This window comes from Gekko japonicus, unplaced genomic scaffold (genome assembly GCF_001447785.1).
Source record: "Gekko japonicus isolate JY-2015 unplaced genomic scaffold, Gekko_japonicus_V1.1 scaffold141, whole genome shotgun sequence".
Taxonomy (NCBI): domain Eukaryota; kingdom Metazoa; phylum Chordata; class Lepidosauria; order Squamata; family Gekkonidae; genus Gekko; species Gekko japonicus.
In genome coordinates, this window is record NW_015176455.1 from 1,495,662 (window position 1) to 1,518,128 (window position 22,467).

A 22,467-nucleotide genomic window follows, 5' to 3' on the forward strand; every position below is an offset into this window, starting at 1 on the left:
CTGGCTCTGACTAATCTGTTCTATTAATAGTCAACAAGCAACTATTCAAAATATGCTCAGGTCTTAAAGATCAAGCCACAGTCAGTCCAGCACATAGCACTATACTCTGCAAATCTCTAATCCCTTGAGATTGGAAATAGTATTGAATTAATTAGATAGGATCTTTTTTCTTCTTCATTGTTCAACACATGGGAACACAGCTGTGTATCAGATAGCAATGAAATGCCACATAGAAATGGAAAGCCCATGTGTCAACAGTAGAGTAGATACACACATGAAAAACTGGACTTTTCAGGTTTACACATAGCTGCCCAAGGCATTCACCCATTCAAAAGAAAATGTATCACTTGTAAATAGAATTGTTCGGGATTATTCCATGACCCCACTAGAGCCTTCCTCTGAGGTGAGCCAGAATCCCAATGTTAAGACACTAAAAGGTCTAGTGTTTTTTAAAAAAACAAACATTAAAGTGTTTTTAAGAAAAAGGAGAGCAGGGATCAAGCTTCCTCCCTCCCTCCCTCACACACACACACACACACACAGAGACCATTATTGGCATTACTCCTCCCTCACTCCTTCCCTGAGCCGAGGAGCCTGGAGCAGAAAATCCAACAGGAGGAGCTAACTGCTGCAATCCGATGAGCTCAAACGGGGAGGTGCCGGCTCAGATCGATCAGGGGGTGAGGGGGCCGGAGGGAGGGGGAGCTGCGGATCGGGGTGGGCCCCACAAAAACAGCTGGGGGGCATGGGCCCCACGTTAGCTACGGGCCTGCCTCTAAGCTGTGGAGTCTTATGAGCCAAAGTTCTACTCTATGAGTGACTGGCATTAAAGTTGTGAGCGCGCGATTTGGCTACTGCATAAATTAGTTTGCTCTGGAGCTATCCTTCCTGAGCTAAGACAAAAATCTGAGCTGGAGGCTAAAAAGACTGTGAGCTAGCCCACACTAACTCAGCTTAGAGGGAACACTGCATATAAAGTACTTTCCTGAATAATAACCAACACAGAAGAAGAGAATAAAAGTCTTATAACATCAGCTCACCAAAATTAATTTGACTACTTGGTTTGGTTTTCAGTTCAACCACAGATGAGTTGGGGCCCAGAGGAGTGGCTGACCCACTTCAGGTATTCTTCCCAAGCCTGTTGACACTCCAGGTGAGGTATATACGAAGAATGGGCAGGTGGTCATTGCCTGCTAAATGTATATACTATCTGATGACTTAGCAGTAAAGGCAAACCCCAATGGCGAGTCAAGTGGTAGTAACCTCTGGCTCCATATCTTTGTAATGTTTGAGTTGTGCTGAGTGATCACCCCAAAGCAGGGCTTTTTTTGTAGAAAAAGCACAGCAGGAACTCATTAGCATAATATGCCACACCCAACAGCAGGAACTCATTAACATATTAGGCCATACCCTTGACAACGCATCTCATTAGAATATTAGGTCACACCCCATGTCTTCCCTTGTCTTGCCTGGGCACCCCACAGCTGCGGGGAGCCTGGGCAAGCCCCCCTTGAAGGGAAGGGAAGGCAATTTAATCTGCCTTTCCTTGGCTTGCCTTGGACAGTCCAGGGAAGGCACGGGGAGGCATTTAACTCCGTTCCTGTGCGTTCCTGCCCAAAAATAGCCCTGCCCCAAAGTAAAGAAGATGAAACTGGTGTATTTGTTGTATACATTACAGTGGAACAGTCTCCCCCCTCAAAAAATGTGTGCATTAGTTTAGTCTCATGGGGTGGTGTCCCTGTTAGTTCTGTTTGTTAGTTAAAACTAGACTGCATGAGCTCTCTTATCCAGAAACCACCTGCTCCCATCTCTGTATTTCCTTGTTAATAAATAGATGTTGTTTTGTACACACCTGTCTTTGCTGTGTGAACTTAGCAGCAGGAACCTGAATTTCTGAGTTGCAAGAAAAAGGGACCATCGCAGCAATAAAATCCATTTCATGCTACCCACGATTTATACACAGGTTCCCAGGCCTATGGGGCATGATTTACATCAGGTTCATGGCATGGGGGGGGGGGGGGGGAGAAGAGAGAAGGGGCTCACACCTTCTCCCTCCACACCATTTTCCTGATGTTTGGGGAAGTGAAACTGGGAGCAGGGGGTGTTTAACCCTTTCCTCCTGTTCTGTTTTCTGGATGTAAATTCTCATTTCCATGCTGCAGGGTCGCCAGGTCCCCCCGGCCACTAGTGGAGGCTGGTAAGACAGGTAGAGCCTCCATGAAGTTCTACAGAGCTCAGTGTACTTGGGGAAGGGTAATGAGAGGAAAGTGTTAAGTGCATCACTTTCTACAGTTTTCAAAGCAGTCACGGGGCTGCTGATAACTTTTTAAAATGTGAGGAAACCCTGGATGTTCCGCATCTTACTTAGTTGAGCCTCATGGGGAGGGGGGGGACCCTCATCAGCTGAGCTGAAAAAAGATGACAAAGATTTTGTCAGCTAAAACATGATCCATTTCTAATGTATTCCGGTTCTAGGTCAGATAATGTTTTGTTTTTTTTAAAATGTGCAAAAAAATAGCTACCAAGAACTATTAATAAAAAGAAATTACAGATTTCTGGTAATTTTGCTGCCCCCATTTTTCTCCTGCTATCATATGGAGCTGATTCACAGGACGTTATCCACCAAAGCAGGCTACCTGGCCTGCCTAATGCACTTGCAGGTACTTCACAGTTCTCAGCCACATCAGTTTCTTTCATTATTGATGCTCTGGGGCAGGGGTGGCCAAACTTGCTTAACGTTAACAGCCACACAGAATAAACGTCAGATGTTTGAGAGCCGCAAGACATGAACAAATATCACACATTTTAATTGTAAAATATGCAAATTTGCTTTTTATTAACATTAAATTAGACTGTGTGAAAGAGCTGCGTGCAGCTCCCGAGCTGCAGTTTGGCCATCCCTGCTTTGGGGCTGCTAGACTCTCATTATCAGCTTATCCTACTGAAAACCAATGAACATTGTTTGATTAATGTGGTTTCACAGGAAAGGCAGAACAAGTGCCTCATTCTTCTTGTTCCCCATCTTTCTCCACATCGTCTGAGAGAGAATTTTTGCATCTCTTCCTGTAAAATGATACACAAACTCCTGATGCAGATACAATTTGCACATCTTTATGATGAAGCTCTTTGGGATACCATGGAGAAGCATACGGGGGCGGGGGCTGCAAAATGTTTGTGCTTTCATAACACCCACCCAATACTGAACTTAGAGTTCAAATGGTCACACTAATCCCCCCAAACGCCTTTGCAGTTGATGAGAGCTTCATTTCAGCCTGCCATGTACGTGTAAAGTGGTCCAAATAAACAAGTTAACAACTGCCCAAGTCATGCTCTGAAGTCTAGAATATTTCAGCAGCCCCTAGCAACATGCCTGTAAACTATTAATAGAATATTCTATACTTTCTAACTCAACCCATGGCTCTGTAAGCACCACTGGAATTTCCTAGAAAAAGATCTGATTCATGCAAGCTGTTGCTTACGGAGGTTACGCACAAAAGACAGACATCTGGTAATCAAGAAGACCCTTAAATCCTCACTGGTGGATATAGCAGAACAAGTGTGTCTGCTTAACAAAGAAGGGCTGAGAGCATGGGTGACCACAGCAACCACATAGATCTCTCCGAAGCAGCTATCTTTCTGCTGATTTGTCCTATAAGGCTGGGGATTGCATGTGAATGATGACATGACATGGTGAACCCCCAGTCACATATGATCACCTCACTGGAAAGCAGAGCACACACAGCTGTGACTGAAGGGCACCTTTATCTACTAGTAATTGGTGGTTCCTTCCAAAATCTGCAGTCCTACTTTACTGCCTGATCATGAGCAGAGACTTCGGAAGTTCTTCTTAGAAAGCGAGGCTGTCAACAGCCTCAATATCTTCCAATTCAAACTTCAGCCTCAGCAGAGACATTAATTAAACAATAACAATTCCATGCTAGTCTGTAGCATGAACCCAAGCTTCATCAGATGCCTCGATGACACATCCATATCAGTTATAAATATAGCATGAACAACTGCTATGAATGTATGCCCCATGCATCTAATGAAGTAAGCACTGGTTTATGAAAGCTTGTGCTGGAATAAATTATGTCAGTCTCAAAAGACAACAGTTGAGCCCTGTTTCATTCCTCGGTGAAAATGGCAGACTCAAAATGAAGTAAATAAATGAATAAATAAAACAGCCCTTTCCCATTCATATTTTATGTATGATTTTTGTTAACTCATTAAACTAACAATGCTACAGTTTAGAAAGGGGAAAATCTGAGGAACAAGAATATAAAATGGGATAAGTAGTATAATACAGTGTCATCCTAAAAACACTTTCCCGGGAGTAAGGCCCTTGAATAGATTTCAAGGGTTGTACGTAGACCTGCTTAGGATTGCTCCCTTAGGAGAAATGGTACCCTTTCACCCCACCCCTTCCCCAGGGGTCATTTCGTAGAAAAAGAGGTGCAGGAGCTCATTAGCAAAACTCATTAGCATAACTCATTTGCATATGCCACACACCCTGACGTCACCGGAAGTGTGTCAGAAGGCAACACCCACTGCTCAGGCTCCACTGGACTGTTTTGGATTGCTAGCTATTGGGGGGGGCGTACATACGTGCAGATCTGTCCTCGCAGAGGAGGGAGAGCTTGTACCTGAATAAAACTTGGTCTTAAAGGTGCCACTGGACTGTTTTGGACCGGGGGGAGCTCTGCAACTTACCTGGCTGCTTCTTGCTCTGACTGAGGGCTGCTGGGAGCAGGGGGTGGGGCTTGTTGCATGTGCCCGCCCCCTGAGCACTTTACTGCCGGAGCTCCGCTCCTGTGCGCTCCTGCAGGAAATGACCCCTGCCCTTCCCTATGCTTGGGCCCTGAAGGAACAGATCCTTTAGATTTCACCATCATGCAGAAATGAAAACTGTGGCACCTACAGCCTGATGAGCATGGCCGAGAGGAACTGCATCTACCTAAATTCCTTTCTGAGCATAACTAGAATATTTTGTGCCCCTGGGCTGTGCACAACCACTGAATATACCACCTGCGCCTCAGTCCACAGAGAATAAATTTTCACTCAAAATACTCATTCCACCAAAATTTCCTGCTGTGCACAGCTATTATAGTTACAGAAACCATGTCCCCCTGTGTATCTGGTAGGGCAGGAGGAAAAAAAAAAGCCCTGTCCCTTTAACAGAGGCTTTGTTTTGTTATTTATTTACTTTATTTATACCTTGCCTTTCATCCCAGTGGGGGACCAAAGGCAGTTTATGCTGTTCTCTTCTCCTCCATTTTATCCTCACAACAACCTTGTAATGTAGGTTAGGCTGAGAGTATGTAATTGGCCCAGGGTCACCCAGCAAGCTTCCATGGTAGAGTGGGGATCTGAACCTGGGTCTCCCATAACCTAGTCCAGGGATGGCCAAACTTGCTCAACGTGAGAACCACATAGAATAAATGTCAGATGTTTGAGAGCAGCAAGACAGAAATAAATATTACACTCACGTTTTTATTTTTTAAAATATGCAAATTTGTTTTTTATTAACATTAAATGAGATTGCCAAAAATAAAAACAAAAGGAGTAAAAACAGATATTGATGATATCTATTTGTTTGCTAATGATATTGATTTGTCTGAGAGAGAGAGAAAGAGAGAGATGGAAAGAAAGAATGAAAGAGGTAGAAAGAAAGAAAGAAAGAAAGAAAGAAAGAAAGAAAGAAAGAAAGAGAGAAACAAAGAGAGAAACAAAGAAAGCAAATAGATGGGAGGGAGGGAGAGCGAGGGAGGGAAGGAGAAAAAGTATGCCTCTCCCGCTTCCCCAGCTGCCCTACGGAGAGCCATACAATATGTGTGAAAGAGCCGCATGTGGCTCCCGAGCCACAGTTTGGCCACACCTGACCTAGTCCAACACTTTCACCACTATACCACACTAAATGGTAGGTGAAGCATTTTGTGACATGGCGGTAAATGACATCATCTGGTAAATGACATTGCATTAAGTCTCTGTTAAAAGAGCAGGACATTTTCCCCAGGCAGTTGGCAACCCTAGATCTGATCAGCGTATGGTAAGGTGTAAGATGGCGGGGAAATTTAAAGTGGGTTGCATATTGCAGGTTAAATATACATTTGACAAGTTTCTAGCAGGAGTGTCTCATGCAGGGAAGAGAGTTTGCAGTGGAAGAAGCAACCTTAATCTGTAGGCACATCTACTCTATATTCTCTCTTCACACGGAACTCTGGGAATTGTAGAAATATAAGGTATACTGGAGATCTTTAACATATTTATTTATTTATTTTATTGGATTTATATCCCGCCCTCCCTGTGGACCGGCTCAGGGCGGCTCACAATTAATGGCACCATGTGCCAAGATATAACAATTAAAAACAAAATAAAACAATCCTACATTACATACACTTAAATGCAATTAATACTATAAAGTGCATCACCGAACTATGGTTTGTAGTCTACAAATCTAGCAAGAAAAGGTAGAGTCCTGAAGCAGTAGTTTGTGTGACTTATTTATATGCTCATCCTCAAAAATAATGCCCTGTAAGGAGAAAACTACGACAGCAGTGTGAATGGCCTACAACCTTTCCCTTAACATATCAGTTTTTGCTTGCAGGGATATTGTTTTTGAATGGAGGATTCTTCAAAATCTGAATTCGACAGCCTGAAGTGGTACTGTACCAGCTTACACTTCGGCTTCTTCATTCTTCTGTAGGTGTAGGTCATGCCCATATGATTCTTTAGGGAAACCATGACAGCTAAAGTCGTATCAAGCCAATATAACTTGTAGTGTAGACATGCCCTGTACAGGCTAGACTGTGGGGTTAGTTACTAGAATCATGTCTGCAAGGGTTCCACTTATTTTTATCATGCACCAGCTGACACATAATCACTGAGGTTCACACCTGGATCTGCATCTATATGTATCCACTGATATAAGGCAGAGTTGATGGATGGCATTGCATTAATCCTATTTACATTCATGAGTCCCAATCCAGTAAGTGAAGTGTGCATGGAAGCCCTGCTTCTGCAAATCTCTCTCCTTCTCTGGACTGAGGGGACAGACATTTCTGCCATGGCCTGAAACAGTAGTGTAAGCCTATGGAGAGATCAAATTCATCTAGTTGATATATCAAAGATCTCAATTATGAACAGATCACTCAGTTTTAATTGATCAGATGTTTAGTCACTCCTTTAATAAAAAGAGATTGTTTTTATACATAAGGATTTGTTTCTGGTCTTTAAATTTAGCTTCTGATTCTTTCCTACTGTACTGTAGCGCTCTCAGAATGTACCCTGGACTTCCTTGTCCGCAATTATTGGGCTCTTCTTTAGGATTGAGCTGCGGTGGCTCAAGTGGTTAAGACGCTGAACTGCAGGCTGTGGAAGGCCGGTAGTTCAGCAGTTCGAGACCCGAGTGTGCCGCATGACAGAGTGAGCTCCCGTCTCTAGTTCCAGCTCCTGCCAGCCTAGCAGCTCGAAAGCAAGAAATTGCAAGTAGATAAATAGGTACCACTTCAGTGGGAAGGTAAAAGCATTCCGTGCGCCTTGGTGTTTAGTTATGCCGGCCACATGACCACGGAAATGTCTTCGGACTTTGAAACAGAGATGAGCACCGCAACCCTAGAGTCGGTTCGACTGGCTTTCGAGCAAGGGAACCTTTACCTTTAGGATTTTTGTGTCTCTTCCCCCTCCATGCCCCTTTTAACTGTGTGGCTGATCCAACAACAAACAGGGACTAGTATCAAACACAGAGTTAAGAATGCACCTGAGGGGATTCAGAGGACCCCATGTACTCTTTAACTCTCTGCTGGACTATGGCATTCAAGACAATTAAAATGAAAATCTTTTTTAGAAAAGGATCCATGAATACCTGATCTATACATGTTTTGATCCATTCATAATAAGGGTATATGTGGCTATAAGAAGGTGAGAATTAAAAAGAAAATCACCTTGCATTGGAAAAAAAAAAGTTTGTAATCCTCTTTTATCCTATGCTTCCATTCAATGAATGCTAAATACAGTTGCACTGCACAGTCACCTTTATAAACTGTAGACCACATTTATGGAAATTCAGCATTCTACAACTAGAGATCCTGACTTAGAGCAGAGCAGGACACTACAAAATGGGGTTATAATTAGGCATCACATCCATTGTAATCCTAAGGACGTCATCATGTGTTACCAGCAACTGTTGACAGATCTCATACCATGCATACCCTGAAATGGCAAGTCTGGAGAGGGCAGCCCACAATAGAAACAATGGCATTTATTTTTGTCCTGTTCCAAGATTGTCTCATAGTACATGTATGCTAGCCAACTGCCAGGCTTGCTGGGAGATCACTGTTCAATATTATGTTACTAGTTTTAACAAAGCTCTGCCACCCTGCATCTATAACCTTCTCGTAATATATATGAATATCAGGAATGTACCGGGTGGAACTTATTTTAGCACTATGAAGCTACATCTGGCACCCTCATATCTTGTGAAATCCATCAGTCCTTCTCTTGAAAAAGTATGTTGTTCCAGGGAATACAAATGTGACAGTCCAAGCCAAGGAAAGATAATGCCTTCTTTTCAATGTTATTTATAGATGTGTATGTCCATGTAACATTTGTTTTAAATGCTCAGGACAATGTAAAAATAAGGGGTGCAATCCAGCATCCGCTACTGCTGCACAACTGTTGTTCACATCAGTGGACTCATGCATATGCATACCTCCTATACCCCATTTAAAAGAATGGCAGTATTTGTTAGATTACTTTAAACTAATTAAAGTGGGGGGAAATAATGTTTTAGTAAAATGCAAATTATGAATGCAGATTACATTTTCACATATGCCCTGTATTATTTTATACTGTTTTTCATGATATGGCAACACTTTTGGGTGGCACAAGTAGATTTAAAAATAAATAAATAATGTGGCCTTCATTTCTATGAAATCATAATTCCAGGTAAGGCCATCTATATTGCTTGGGAATCAGGGTACATGAGGCAGAAGAAACATATCTGATCCCAATCCAAAGAAAATAAGTGACGCTAAACTATTGAAACGAACAATAATTATGCCAGTAATTCACGCCTGGTGGAACAACCTTCCAATTAAGATCAGGGCCTTTTGGGATTTACAGCCATTCCGCAGGGCCTGTAAAACTGAGCCGCCAGGCTGCGGCGGATACCATATGAGCGCGGCCCCTCCGCCCTACCAACCCATTCTATTTACCATGCTATGCACAGATAATCTCATGTGTGAACTGGTGGGAATTTGTCCACTTGCAAAAACTTGTACATCTGTATGCCCATACAGGGGTTAAAGTCTCTGAAAGTATTTAAATTGGATTATCGCCATCCGCTGATTTATGTATAAAGCTGAATTTTAATTTTACTGAATTATGTTTTAATCTTTCAAACTGTTATATTTATATGCTATGAGCTCCCCGGAGCCTGCTTGTGGGGTAGGGAGGGATATAAATCAAATCAATATAAATAAATAAAAATAAAATAGTAGCAACTAACTTACTGTATTGATTTCAACAAGGTTTAATTGGATCTATTTTTCTCCATATTGGGTAGTTGCTACTCAATGAATAGTCGGTGAGGTGTAATGGTGAGAGCACTGGATGAAGACTGGAGGGGTGGTTGGTGGTTGGGCTCCAATTCCCATTGTGCCATGAAGTTCATTGGATATCCCTGGGAAAGATACTTTATCGCGGCTTAACCTGCTTCACAGGGTAGCTGTGAAAACAGGGAGGAGAGGGAGCCACATGTGCTGCCCTGATCTCCTTGGAAGAGGTAGGGTTGCCAGCCTCCAGGTAGGGCCTGGGGATTGCCTGCTTTTACAACTTATCTCCCACTGACAGAGATCAGCTGCCCTGGAGAAAATGGCTGCTTTGAAGGGTGGACTCTAAGGCATTGTACCATGCTGAGGCCCCTCCCCTCCCCAAACCCCGCCCTCTCCCGGATCCACTCCCAAAGTCTCCAGGTATTTTCCAACCCAGACCTGGCAACCCTAGGAGGAGGGGTGGAATAAAAATATGAAATTACAATTTCAGGCAACTTCTTATTTTTCCTTAGTAGAAATGGACCAACAAACTCACCAGAGAGTGCAGAGCCAATATAACATAGCTTAGTCATGTAGGCTCCTTGGTTGAAATGTGTTATAAGAGAAAGTTGGTTGCCTGTGCATCATCACTCCTTGCTACTTCATCATGTGCTAATTCCTTATTCAAACACTCCTTCTGTGTTTCAGACAAGAAGTTTCAAAATGAATATTGCTTTGAAAATAATGTATATCAACTTGCTTGCCTATTACAAATGCGGGATGTCTAAAGATTTGAATTTGCATGTTATCTCTTGATAATCTGGCTCAAATTGTTTTTGGAAAAGGCCAGTATCTTGGAAGACAATAGATGAATTCAGAAATATTGAAAGTGTCCTTTGTAAGAAGATTAAAAATAAAGAAGCAAAGGGGACATTCTCCTGGGCAACTCCCACAAAAATCAGTGAAAGCCACACCAAGCTCCCCCAACTGTGATCCTGAATGTCCTCATTCATTTCCTTTGGGATTTGTGCAGGGGAAATGCCCGGAAGGTTGTAACCAAATGAGAAGAAGTTGTATATTTCATTGGGCAATCTTCTATGTTACATAAATACATATCCTATCAAGATTTGTAATGCTGTTGTTCAAAGCACAACAGCAAATGTAATATTTTGCTAATAAATTACTTGCATGCTCCTTTGCCAAATGAAACTCCAGCCATTTATTAGTATTCTCCCCCTTCCCCAAGCAGCTCAGGAGAGAGCATAACTACTACCACGCACACACACATTTTATCCCCCAACAACTCTGTGTGGTAGGGCTTGTTAAGGGAGACTGACTGGTCCAAGGTCACCCAGTGAGCTTTATGGCAGTGTTGGGGCTTGAACCTAGGTGTCTTTGGCACTAGTCCAGCACGCTGATCAGTCTACCGGCATCTACGACTGCTGACTGACTCTTGGAAAGCTTTATGGCAATGCTTAAAATTCCCAGCCTATGAACAGTGGAAATTCTGAACTTTGGAACGGGAGGAAGCAGAACAGCACTGACTTCATGGCATGCCCACTCGCAGACCTCATTTAAACTCATTTCCAGGGTTGTATACATTTTGAGTGTTATTCTCTCTGACCAAGATAACAATAGTCTATATAAAATCATTTTGTAAGACACTTCCACGGGCCATAAATTGTACATGGAACTACCATGCAGCTTTGTCACTAGATTTTCCAGCCTCTGAATCCCATGTGCTCAGATTTCTTATAGATTCATTATACTACAGCCAGTCATTTAACAGATCATATCCTACTACTAGGACTACAACTGGGTATCTAAAACAGATCTCCCGAGAGATTAAATTCTGTACTGACTCTTCTCTAGACCCAACTGCAAATGGGCACAAAACAAATTAGCAGGACTATATCTGTACAAATACTTAAGAGTATCTGGTTTCTTTTAATTCATATTTTTTTTCCTGACCTTCCTTTGCTGTTTCTCCCACGCAGGGTCCAGGAGCATGTCTCTGTCCCATTCTTCCTCTTGGTTCATGTACTCATCTTCTTCGTACTCATAGTTGTAATGCATAGTAGTTTCTATTTGAGTTGTCATTTTGCTTAAGAATCAGATTCAGTTTCACACCTGTTCTTAGTTCTCAATAAGGAACTCTCAGATTTTTCCCCCCTGTAAAATCTTGCAACCAGGCAGAGAGAAGAAAATATTTTCTTGTTCACTTTTCTTGTTTCTAGATAGGGAGGTATGTATGTTGCCTTGCCAATGTGATGGGAAAAGTTGTCAGATTGCAGGTAAGAGCTTGCCTTCACTTTCTCCCTCTCCTGCCCCTGGACAGCTACTGTTGCTGCTGCTGTGATTCTCCCAAAGGAAGTCCACAAGCTCATGCCAAATGCTGCTGCTTCTGCTTATTATCCCTGGGTTGCCTTGTCACATGATGCTGCTGCTGCTGCTGCTTGGACCATCCACCCCCTCCCCTCTTGTTCAAGTCCCTCATTTGTTGATTGCAAGTCAGATCTTGACAGGCAACACAATTCCTGCCTTTAGAAGCTAACTGATGTAAGCTTATATTCACGGCTCAGTCTTAGGAAGAGGAATATAATGCCACATGGGGATCTTCTTGACAAGGAACAGCAAGAATTTGCCTAGAAGTCAGTTCTCCTTCTTTGGCATAACTATCTGAACCATTCATTCTGCTTTTAATCACTTCACTCCTCTTCTGCTTTGAAAGGGCTGTTTCACATGACCAACTTCTGGGGATTATTTTTTCCAGAAAGAGTCTACTGCCTCTTATCCATCCTGGATCACAGGCCCGGTTAATACCTTTGGAGCTCTCAGTACAGCTTTGGATGAGAAATCATTAGGACAGCCATGAAAATTGCTCCAGAACTTCCCAAGGAAGAGTGGGATATCTGTCTGAAACTAAACATAGAATGCAGATATGGGAAACCTGGTGCCAAATGCTTCATCATTGGTCCAGAGGTTGATTTAGAACATCATTATGAATGCTGTAATAAAATTCAGAATCAGCAAATGGAAAGACATGCTATATCACTCCAACAACCATATCAATTCCTCAGTGCCCCTCATAACTGAAAACAAGAAGCAGATGAATTTATGAACACTTTGAAAGCTTGCTGGGTGACCTCGAATCAGTCACTCTCTCACACAGGGTTCTTGCGGTTGTACAAATAAAGTGGAAGAGAGGAAGAATTACATAATAAACCACTACTGGTTCCCATTGGGGATAAATGTGGGGATATAAATATCTAAATAAATAAAATAGACCAACAGGGCCATCCTAAGCAAAGTGACACCCTTCTAAATCCAGTTAGATCAGTGGATTTAGAAGGGCATAACTCTGTTTAGGACTGCATTTCAAACTGCTGAATATGGTAGGACCGTAACACAACAGAAAGAGAAAACAGCTGATGTTGCAAAAGCTGACCACCATGCACAGAGTTTGTTCACAAAATCACACTGTAGGAACCTAATCACTGAATGTACTGGCTTAGTAAATATATTGTAATAGCTAGGTCTATATCTATATTTTGAAGGATTGAGAGAACTTTTGAGAAAATGATCTCCTGAATACTTTTGTATGTACAGAAGGAAGACAACTCACAGAAATAATAAAAGATAAACAGGTAGGTGGAGTATCAGGAAAAGGCTCCACTGGAAAGTACATGAGGGTGAATGTGGGGAGTCTCTAAAACATACAAAATGAAAGTAGATTGGCCCACAGATTAATTGTGACATGAATTAGAAAGGTTAATTTCTACACAGGAGTGCTTGGAAATACATATACATGAGAATTATACATGAGGAAATTGTTCACAGACAACTGATATAGCAATTCTTAAACATTTTACTCAGAACAATGTTCCTTTTAGTTCAGCAGAGCCTACTTGTGTGTGAGGATTTTTAGGACTGCAGCCTCTTTCTGCATAGTCTTATACATTTTAAAAAGAGTGCACCAAAAGCAATCTCGTCCTTCCAGTCTGTTCATGCACTAAAACTGCAGGCACACCAAACAGACTTACACTGTAATACGCATGGTGACAGGTGGAAAACTACAAATAGTGCTGGCATACGACTGGAAAAAATGGTGAGACAGATCCAGGATTTTAAAAATGGTTCAGCAGTGGGAATGGGAGGGGAAGGTGGGAGGTGGAGAGAGGAACGGAAAGGAAGGGCAAGACTTTAGAGGTACAGAATAACTTACTACAAACTTACAGACTGTCGTGTGTTCATTACAGCTTGGCTGAATTTCTATTTTGCATTAGTTTGTTCTCATAGGTAATTCAGGGCTATTTTTGGGCAGGAACGCACAGGAACGGAGTTCCGGCTGGCTTCCAAGTTGGCCACGCCTAGCAGGAACTTATTAGCATAATAGGCCACACCCAACAGCAGAAACTCATTAGGATTGGCTACATTAGGGGTGTGTGGCCTAACATGCAAAGGAGTTCCTGCTCCAAAAAAAAAAAGCCCTGGGTTTTGACAACAAACAAGGTAAACAGAATAAGAAGCAAAAGGTGGGTGTGGCTGGATGAGCACACTTCTGGTAACATGGGGGTGTGGCCTAATATGACAATGAGCTGTGCTGTCAGGGGTGTGGTCTAATATGCTAATGAGTTTCTGCTGTTGGGTGTGGCCTATTATGCTAATGGGTTCCTGCTGGGCTTTATCTACAAAAAGCACCCTGGGTAATATAATAAACACAGAAGAAACTGCAGTTCTCATGCCACAGAAATCTGTGATTATCCTGTACTGTGTAATTTTCAGGAATCAGTGGCTAAAATATAGCTTCTTAAAATACAGTGCAGTCACTGAATATTTGCAAAGGTGTGTCACCATCAATGCTTTAGGCTCAATCTCTATCACATGAAACGATCAGACTGGATAGGGTGCCATCGGATTGGTATCCATATTAGACCTCTTTGGCCAAGATTATTTAGCCCCACTGTCTGCAGCCAGAAAAGGAAACCAGCCCCTTTCTGTTAGGAAGAGCCATTAGTGATATGGGAACAGCCGCATGTATAGGCTGCAATGCTTCTGACAGTTCAGTTCTATGTCTGCTTACTTGGTAAGTCTGATTGAGTTCACTGGGTCTTATACTTAAGTTATAACTATGCATCAGAATGACTGCAGTTTATCCTAAATTGTTAAAAAAAAAATCCTGCTGACTACCTTTTGACCCACAGATAGACTGTAGGCTCAAACAGCTGTGCCCTATGAATGGTCAGCTGTGCTGCATGGCATCTGCTGCAAATTGGCTTGTAGAGCAAACTGCATCTTACTATGGCCCCGGTCACACGGGCCGGATATCGCGGGGGGGGGGAGGCGTGGCTAATTGCCCCGGTGCAGTTTGATTCGCAATTACGCGATCAGACACGCCGGCGGCACACCACGGGTCCTTCCCTTGGCGCCGGCGGGTAAACGAGGGACCGGAGGGGAATGCCACGCGTCAGCGCGATCACACCACGGGTGTCTGGAGGCAGCCCATGGCAAACGTTTACTAGTACCTTGGAGGTACTAGTTTTTTAACGTGCATTGTCAGCGGTAAGCCACAGGTGCACTCCACTTCCCAGATGTTGGGGTGTGATCACGCCTGGATAATCCGCCCACCATCCGTGCCTCTCCCGTGGCAACTTTGCCATGTGACCGGGGCCTATATTTGCAGTAAGAATTGTAAGTGAGAAGCTTGTAGTGAATTGTCAAAGCAGCAGCATGCCTTTCACTAACCACCAGATACTTACAGCAGTAAACATTACTATAGATTATTAGAGATCATGAACTAGAGAATTATATCCTTCCTTCCAACACCAGTTACATTGAATGGGTACACTTTTGATATACATCCCCTTAGTATGAGTGCTCAACATCTATGTTCTTTCTATCTGAAGGATATCTGTATGCCTGATAGGCCGTGTTATTACGTATACTATGGATTGTTTGGGTATTGATTACCATTGCTTTTTATTTACAGTAAACTTATTTACTGTAATGTTGAACCAACTCTTCAATAAACTTGTTGAAAAATGGTAAAGAGAGAGAGAGAGAGAGATCATGAACAAGGGGAAACAAAGACCACATACCAACTTTAATAATGCCCTTAGTAGCCAAGCTGCATCCCTCAAAAGAAAGGCACATATTTAATTTGGATAAATTACTGGGATCATTTTCATGACAGTGGCATGTCATGAACCATAATGCACCATAATGTTCATCTCCTCTTGATCCTCTTCACATCTAGTCAAGCCTCAGCCGCTAAAACCCTTTGCCACAGCCACCGCCTTGATCCCATTGTCACAGCCATTCTATTATATCATGGAAAGCAGAGGGCACTATTATCTAAAAGATATACTGTAGCAAGAAATGTTTTGTCCCACACCACTCTGATGTACCCAGTCACACCTCTGTGCCAAGGTAAGAGCTACATCCAGATCATCTGCTCTCGTAGGCAACTACTAAACACTTTTGGAGTTTCCTGGATTCAGAACTGGTTTGGGTTTGCATTGCAACTTGCACTGTTCAGAGCTAGCATGCCCATGTGCCAGCAATGAGAGCCAGCAAGGAATAGTGGTTAGAATTCTGAACTAGAATCTGGGAGACACAGATTCATGGAAGCTTGCTGGGTGCCCTTGGGTCAGTCAATGTCTCTCTCAGCCTAACATATCTGGAGAAGAATGAACCTGTAAGTTGCTTTAGGTCCCCACTGGGGAAACAAACAGGGTATAAATATCTAAATAAATCAATATAATATCAATTCAGCCTGAAAATTAGTGAATTAGTCAGTTGTGAAGGCAGCAAAACCCTTCAGTGCTTCCTTCTGCAAAAGAAACTTCCCTGAATTTCCCATTAACTAGTACATTTGCAAGGGATGCATCCATGTCAAGCCCCTCCTCAGATCCATCCAGAAACATCCCCTTTATTTCACATGCACCTAGAACAAACAAATTCAGCACAGTTGGCTCAAACCTGCTGCTCTAGTACCTCAAGCAATTACTCGAGGCTTCAACGTTTTAAGGACACCAGTGAAGCAATGTTACCTCAAGTCTCTTTGCCATATTGCCAAGAACGCTACAGACGTCATTCTCAGACTGTCTGATGAACATATTGGAGCAGCAGAATGCAGTATACTGCCTTCTATCACGCCTCTACTCTAGTGATTCCATGGCAGTCGTAAGCCAGGAATGTATGCTTCCTTCATTGCAGCTTTTCCTTAGGCATTTTCCAGATTGCCTTAATGTTCCATTTTCATTCCCCTATGTTACTGAGTTTTTTTCTTGGGTCCAGACAACTTCATTAACATCCCCGTGCTGTCCCGTTCTTTCCTTGGTTTCTTCCTGTTCTTTCCTAAACTAGTCTTTCCTGTACTTTTTTTTTCCCATTGCAAAATGAATTCACAAGATAGCCTCTTGCTTGGAATCTGAACATTTCCCCCTCCTTGTAGATTGTTGCCCAAACCCACCCAGGAAAGAAAGGTTTGGCCAGCTTTTTTATATATATATATAAAAAAAGACGCCAACCTAGCAGTTCGAAAGCAAGAAATTGCAAGTAGATAAATAGATACCACTTCGGTGGGAAGGTAACAGCGTTCCGTGCGCCTCAGTGTTTAGTCATGCCGGCCACATGACCACGGAAACGTCTTCAGACAGCGCTGGCTCTTCGGCTTTGAAACGGAGATGAGCACCGCAACCCTAGAGTTGGATTCGACTGGCTTTTTGAGCAAGAGAACCTTTACCTTTACCTATTTCAATGTTTCAGCGCTGGAGGGCACCTATGCTTGAACCAAATGGCCAGTCCCATTGGGAGGTCCAACACCATCAACCAATCATTACCCATTTATTTTCTCTGCAACCTGATCTATCTTATGCATCCATTGGTGGCAGAAAATTTCAAGGTGTTAGTGGGACTGTGGGACTGTCACTTGCCAAAAGCCCGGAGCCCTTGGCTCTCATGGAAGCATGAAAGAATACTGTTTGGCCAAAGTCCAATCCAGAGGAGTGGGTGTTTGTGTGCATAGTGCAGAGCTTCTCTTGGGAGAGCAACCACCACTCTGCACAAAATTGGTAGCCTGGCAGAGCAAAGTGGAGCTCCATCTTTTGGCCTCCAAGGCTGTGGGGGTTTGGGGGGCCCTCCCAGGCTGGGGGACCAAGCAGCTGCTTACAGAAGATGTTGGGGGTGCTTGGGCAGCAGCTGGTCCATTGGGCGACTGTTAAGGTTGGCGTAGGCAAGGTGACAGGTGAGGCCAGGTCTCCAGTCAGGGGCAAGATCATTTTTCAAGCAGCCCTCCTGAGATGCAGATAATGACCTTGTTGGAAATGTATGTATTTACAAGGTCTGACAATCCAGTCATTATAGGGTTAACTTGTTTGCCTAGTATTGCTATTGTTTAGACTGACCTAGAAGGGATACCTGGCACTGAGCCAATGGGGAATTAGCCCAGGAAAAGTAGCTTCTATTGTGATACAGATTGGTTGTTTGTTTCAGGTGACTTCCTTTCTAGGGGTCAAGAAGAAGGACAGATTCTCCATTATCTGTGTGTTAGTGTTGAACTATAGACCGCTTAGAAAATGTAGCTGTTAGATGTTCTGTTTATTTTGTAGTAACCCCGTGTACCTTTACTCTTAGAAATAAAGGTTTTTAAAAGCAAAGAAACCTCTTCTTTCCATCAGAGCAAGATCCATTGATACTCTGAGTAATTTAAATACTTTTGACTATTTTACAACAGACCTTTCCCCCACCAGGGGGCTGTGGGGGCCCATTCAGCCGAATGAGAAGGATTCAGTCGAGGGCAGGCCTGGCACTTCAGAATGAGGGCTTACTTAGTTGCTCGCCTTTCAATCAGGAGGGGGCTCTCATGGAACCTCTTCCCTCAAAAACAGCACAGGCACTGGAGACCAGGGTAGGCTCGTCCTGGAAGTGCCCCTCTCCACACATGCTTACTCGGGTGTAAGCCCCACTGAGTTCATTGGGAGTAAGCAGACTCAAGCCCTGACCTGGACAATTTTGTTCTATAGCGGGGTGGGTGTTAAAAATGATCTGCTCAGGTTGTCAAATATGGTCGGTACACCACTGGAGCTGTGTACCTGATGCAACTCAGGTAACAGAATGCAATTTTGGGGGGGACAAAATCAATCATCAATATGAATGTGAACAAACTGAACCCTGACAGGGGAAAAAACAAAAAAAAATTAAGTGTGATAGCACTAATAGCATGATCATGGGAACCACCACAACACCCATGAAAACCTGAAAGGCAGCTGCAGTCTAGAAAATGCCTTAGTTTCTCACTTCTTTACCTGGAATATCTCCCACAAGCACATATAATACATCACATTCACACATACTTTCTCTCTCATTTTTTAAATTTGCAAACTGTATTTATTACAGTAAATGATTTTGTCCCGAACCAGGGTTGGACTAAAAGGGGCCTTGCAATCTTTCTCGAACTATTATTGTTGAGAAAGCCTGGTGACTAACTGCCCAAAATGTAAGATCCTAATTTTCACCAAGACCAGAAAATGGTCTATCAATGATTCCAATATTGAGCAAGTCAAGGCTTTCTCCTGTTGAGGATTCTGTTTTCGGCAGATCTGTCTTGGAAACCCCCCCCCTTGCAATTTAGGACAGTGCTTAATAAAGCAAAGCCTTGCACAAGCGCCATAAATAGGTTCTTCCACAATAAGGAGGGAAAGTGTATTCCTGGGGCGGTGCAAGCCTTTAATTTGAAAGTGGCTCCGCTCATTCTTTACAGTTCAGCTATTTGGATTAAAGCTATTTCTGATGATATCGACCAACCACTAGTCCAGTTCTTAAAGAAAATATTGAATATTCCCTGCTGCATGTCAAACGTCATATTATAGACTGAATCTGGGCAGATATCCTTGGAAGCAAAAGCATGGCTATTTGCCTTCAAATTGAGATTAAAACAGTTCTGTGCTGAAGATGGTTTGTTAGCTGCTTTAAATTGGGATATTCACAAATCAGCTTGGATGAAAGCCCTGAACAGTGTCAAATTTCCCTGCATCTACACTTCTATTCACCTGCAGCCTTCCCTGGTTTCTGTAGATGATTTCGCCCTCCCAGGCATAAAAATGCACCTTTCCCCGTTTTGCTCTGCAGCATCCGAATCCCGTTTCCAGAAAGTTTTTGTAATTCCAGCACTGAACCTGCATCAACCTAGTGGGGAAATCTTTCTCATCTGGTGTTTTTTCAACCCTAGGTTTGCTCTCCCCTCCCCTCTCCTCCACATTTGCATGTCACACCCTCCAATCCCATGTTACCACGGAACAGTTTCCAGTTAATTAGCTTATTGTTTCCATTTTTCTTTATTTTTTAAATAGTCCAAGGAAATCGCACTATAATGCTACTTATATTGCGTTCCAACATTAGTTCTCACTTGTGATTTTTTTTAAAGGATTTCATATTTTACTGTGAAGAACACTGCACAAACCGATGTAATGAAGTAGGATTTCACATTTTACTGTGAAGAATGTCGAACAACCCAATGTAATGAAGTAAATCTCTTCTGGGGAGGGGAGATTCACTTACGCTAGTCTTCCCTGAGCATGTGTGGGGACTCACGATAAGCAAAGGAAACTCTGCAGGAAAGCCCTGACTCAGAAGTTCCGCTGACTCACAGCATTAAAATAGACTTTCTCATGGAGCTTTAGAGCAGTAAGGACGTATTGCGGAAGCTGTCCTGGATGAGAAACTGATGGAAGTTGGAATGTTGATGAATTATATTTTTGAGATGGGCAAAACCAAAGCATTTTCTCTGATCAAAAAGCGAGTCCTGGTAGTTTGATTCTGAGAGACCATGGAGTATGCTCACCCCTATTTTGGGGTCTTTCTTACCCAAATTGCTATATTAGGCCTTTATTCAACCAGTTGTCCCCCTGTACTCTGGAAACCCTGACTCTTTTGCTCAGTGAGAAGGATCCTAAGATCACTCTAGCAATTGCAAAATTTGTCTCAGTCCTTTTGGCCTTTACATCTAAAAAATAATAAGTGTCTTCTCAAGATTTGTGAATCAATGAGCTTCTAAGGGTACAGAAGGAAAGTAAATGATATTTAAAATGACTTAATGGCAGCCTTACTTCATTTAGGAAAAGGCATACCAGAAGAATAAGCAACCCCCAGGAATTGTGCCAAATGGCAGTGTGCCAGAACATCTTGCTCAGTATAGCAGCTCCCTTTATCCATTCCCAAAGCAGAGGTACAGCTGAGTCACCACTCAGACTTATTCTTTTGTCCCAAAGAGGTGATGCCAGCCATCAGAACGGCTTCTTATCCTACCCACAGTAAGTGCCTGCAGATCCCACCCAACAGTTGATGCTGTAGTGTGGGCAGCCATGTGGTAGTGCTGTTCAGTGTGCTCACACCTTGGGGTAAGTCTGGGAGATTGCCAGCTGCACATGTGGTGTCACCATTTCTCTGAAGAAAAGAAGATGCCACTGTCTCTGCCTCCCCGGAGGGTAAGCCACTTCTGCGGCCAGCACAATCTTAATCTCCCCCACCCCTCCTTTTGTTTGCAGGCACACTGTAATGTACTCGCCTTAACCACGTGCGTGACCGTGGGGCCATGCGGTCGTGCAAAAGCCTGTAGCTTCGTTCCTTGAGAACAATAGCCCAGCGGATCCTAGCCCGCACCTATCAGAGGGCCAGGTCCACTGCCGAAAGCCTATCGGACTCTCGGCTTCTGTAAATAGCCAGTAGGGAATAGGGGGTGTGTTTTGGTGGTGGGTTTTACAGCACAAATAAGCCGGCCTGCGAGCCGGCGTTCCTTGTATTGTTCCTGCTATAATAAAGTACTCTTGCTGAAATCACTCTACGCTCTCAGTACTTTTCACACACCAACATTGTCACAGGTAAATGTTGCATTCCATTCAGCACTTGAGCCAAAAAGGTTGCCTACTCTTAGTATACAATATGAAGTGATTGTTAGAAAGAGGATTGAAATTCTGTATTGTTGGCATCACAGTATATGACCTGATTTAATTAGTGATTCCAAGGTCAAAGCAAATGGAAGGCACTGTGTGAATTACCCTCTAAATCATCACAGTAGTATAACAAGGCAAGATCTATGTATGTGGGTTTAGTGATCCTCATCCTTCCTGTGACAGATGGCATCAGATGAATTTCTGTGTGTAACAATTCCTTCCTACAGCACAGCCCAATCCTTCCCTGCTTGGGCTCCACATCTGTGCACAGAGGAATCTCCATAAGGCTACATGTTACTTTTGTCTCGAAAGCACTCTCAGCTCCACCTACCTCACAGGGTGTCTGTTGTGGGCAGGGGAAGAGAAAGGAGTTTGTAAGCCGCTCTGAGACTCCGAGTGAAGGGCAGGGTATATATCCAATCCAATCCCTCCCTCCCTTCCGAACAGTATGCTCAAGGTAGGATATAAATAAGTAGAACAGACCATAATCTACAAAAATAAAAGCCAACAGTACATACAAAGAAGCAATCAGTAAAAGCAATGCAAATAAAACCCAGGGGAAGGGCAAACCACCAATGCTACTCATAAGCCTTTTGGAATAAATGAGTTTTTCTTGACAATAGAAGGTCTGTAATAAGATGGAGCTAGAAGAGAAAAAAAAAACCTTCCATAACACAAAGGAAACTGATAAGAAAGCCCTTATATGGGCCCCTGCTAAATGCACCCACAATAATGCAGATTTCCAAAGCTCCCTTGGCTGATCTTAGTCAACAGGAAAGAACATGTATATATGCAGCACCCAGCCATATGTATCAAGGGCACTGGGAGATTGGTGCCACCTCTCATCCCACCAACTTGGTTAAATAACTTGCACTCTAGTAAGTTGAAAGGAAGATTACCAGACTTTACCGCAGATGTACTGAGAGAGAGAGAGAGAGAGAGAGAGAGAGAGAGAGAGAGAGAGAGAGAGAGCGAGAGAGAGAGAG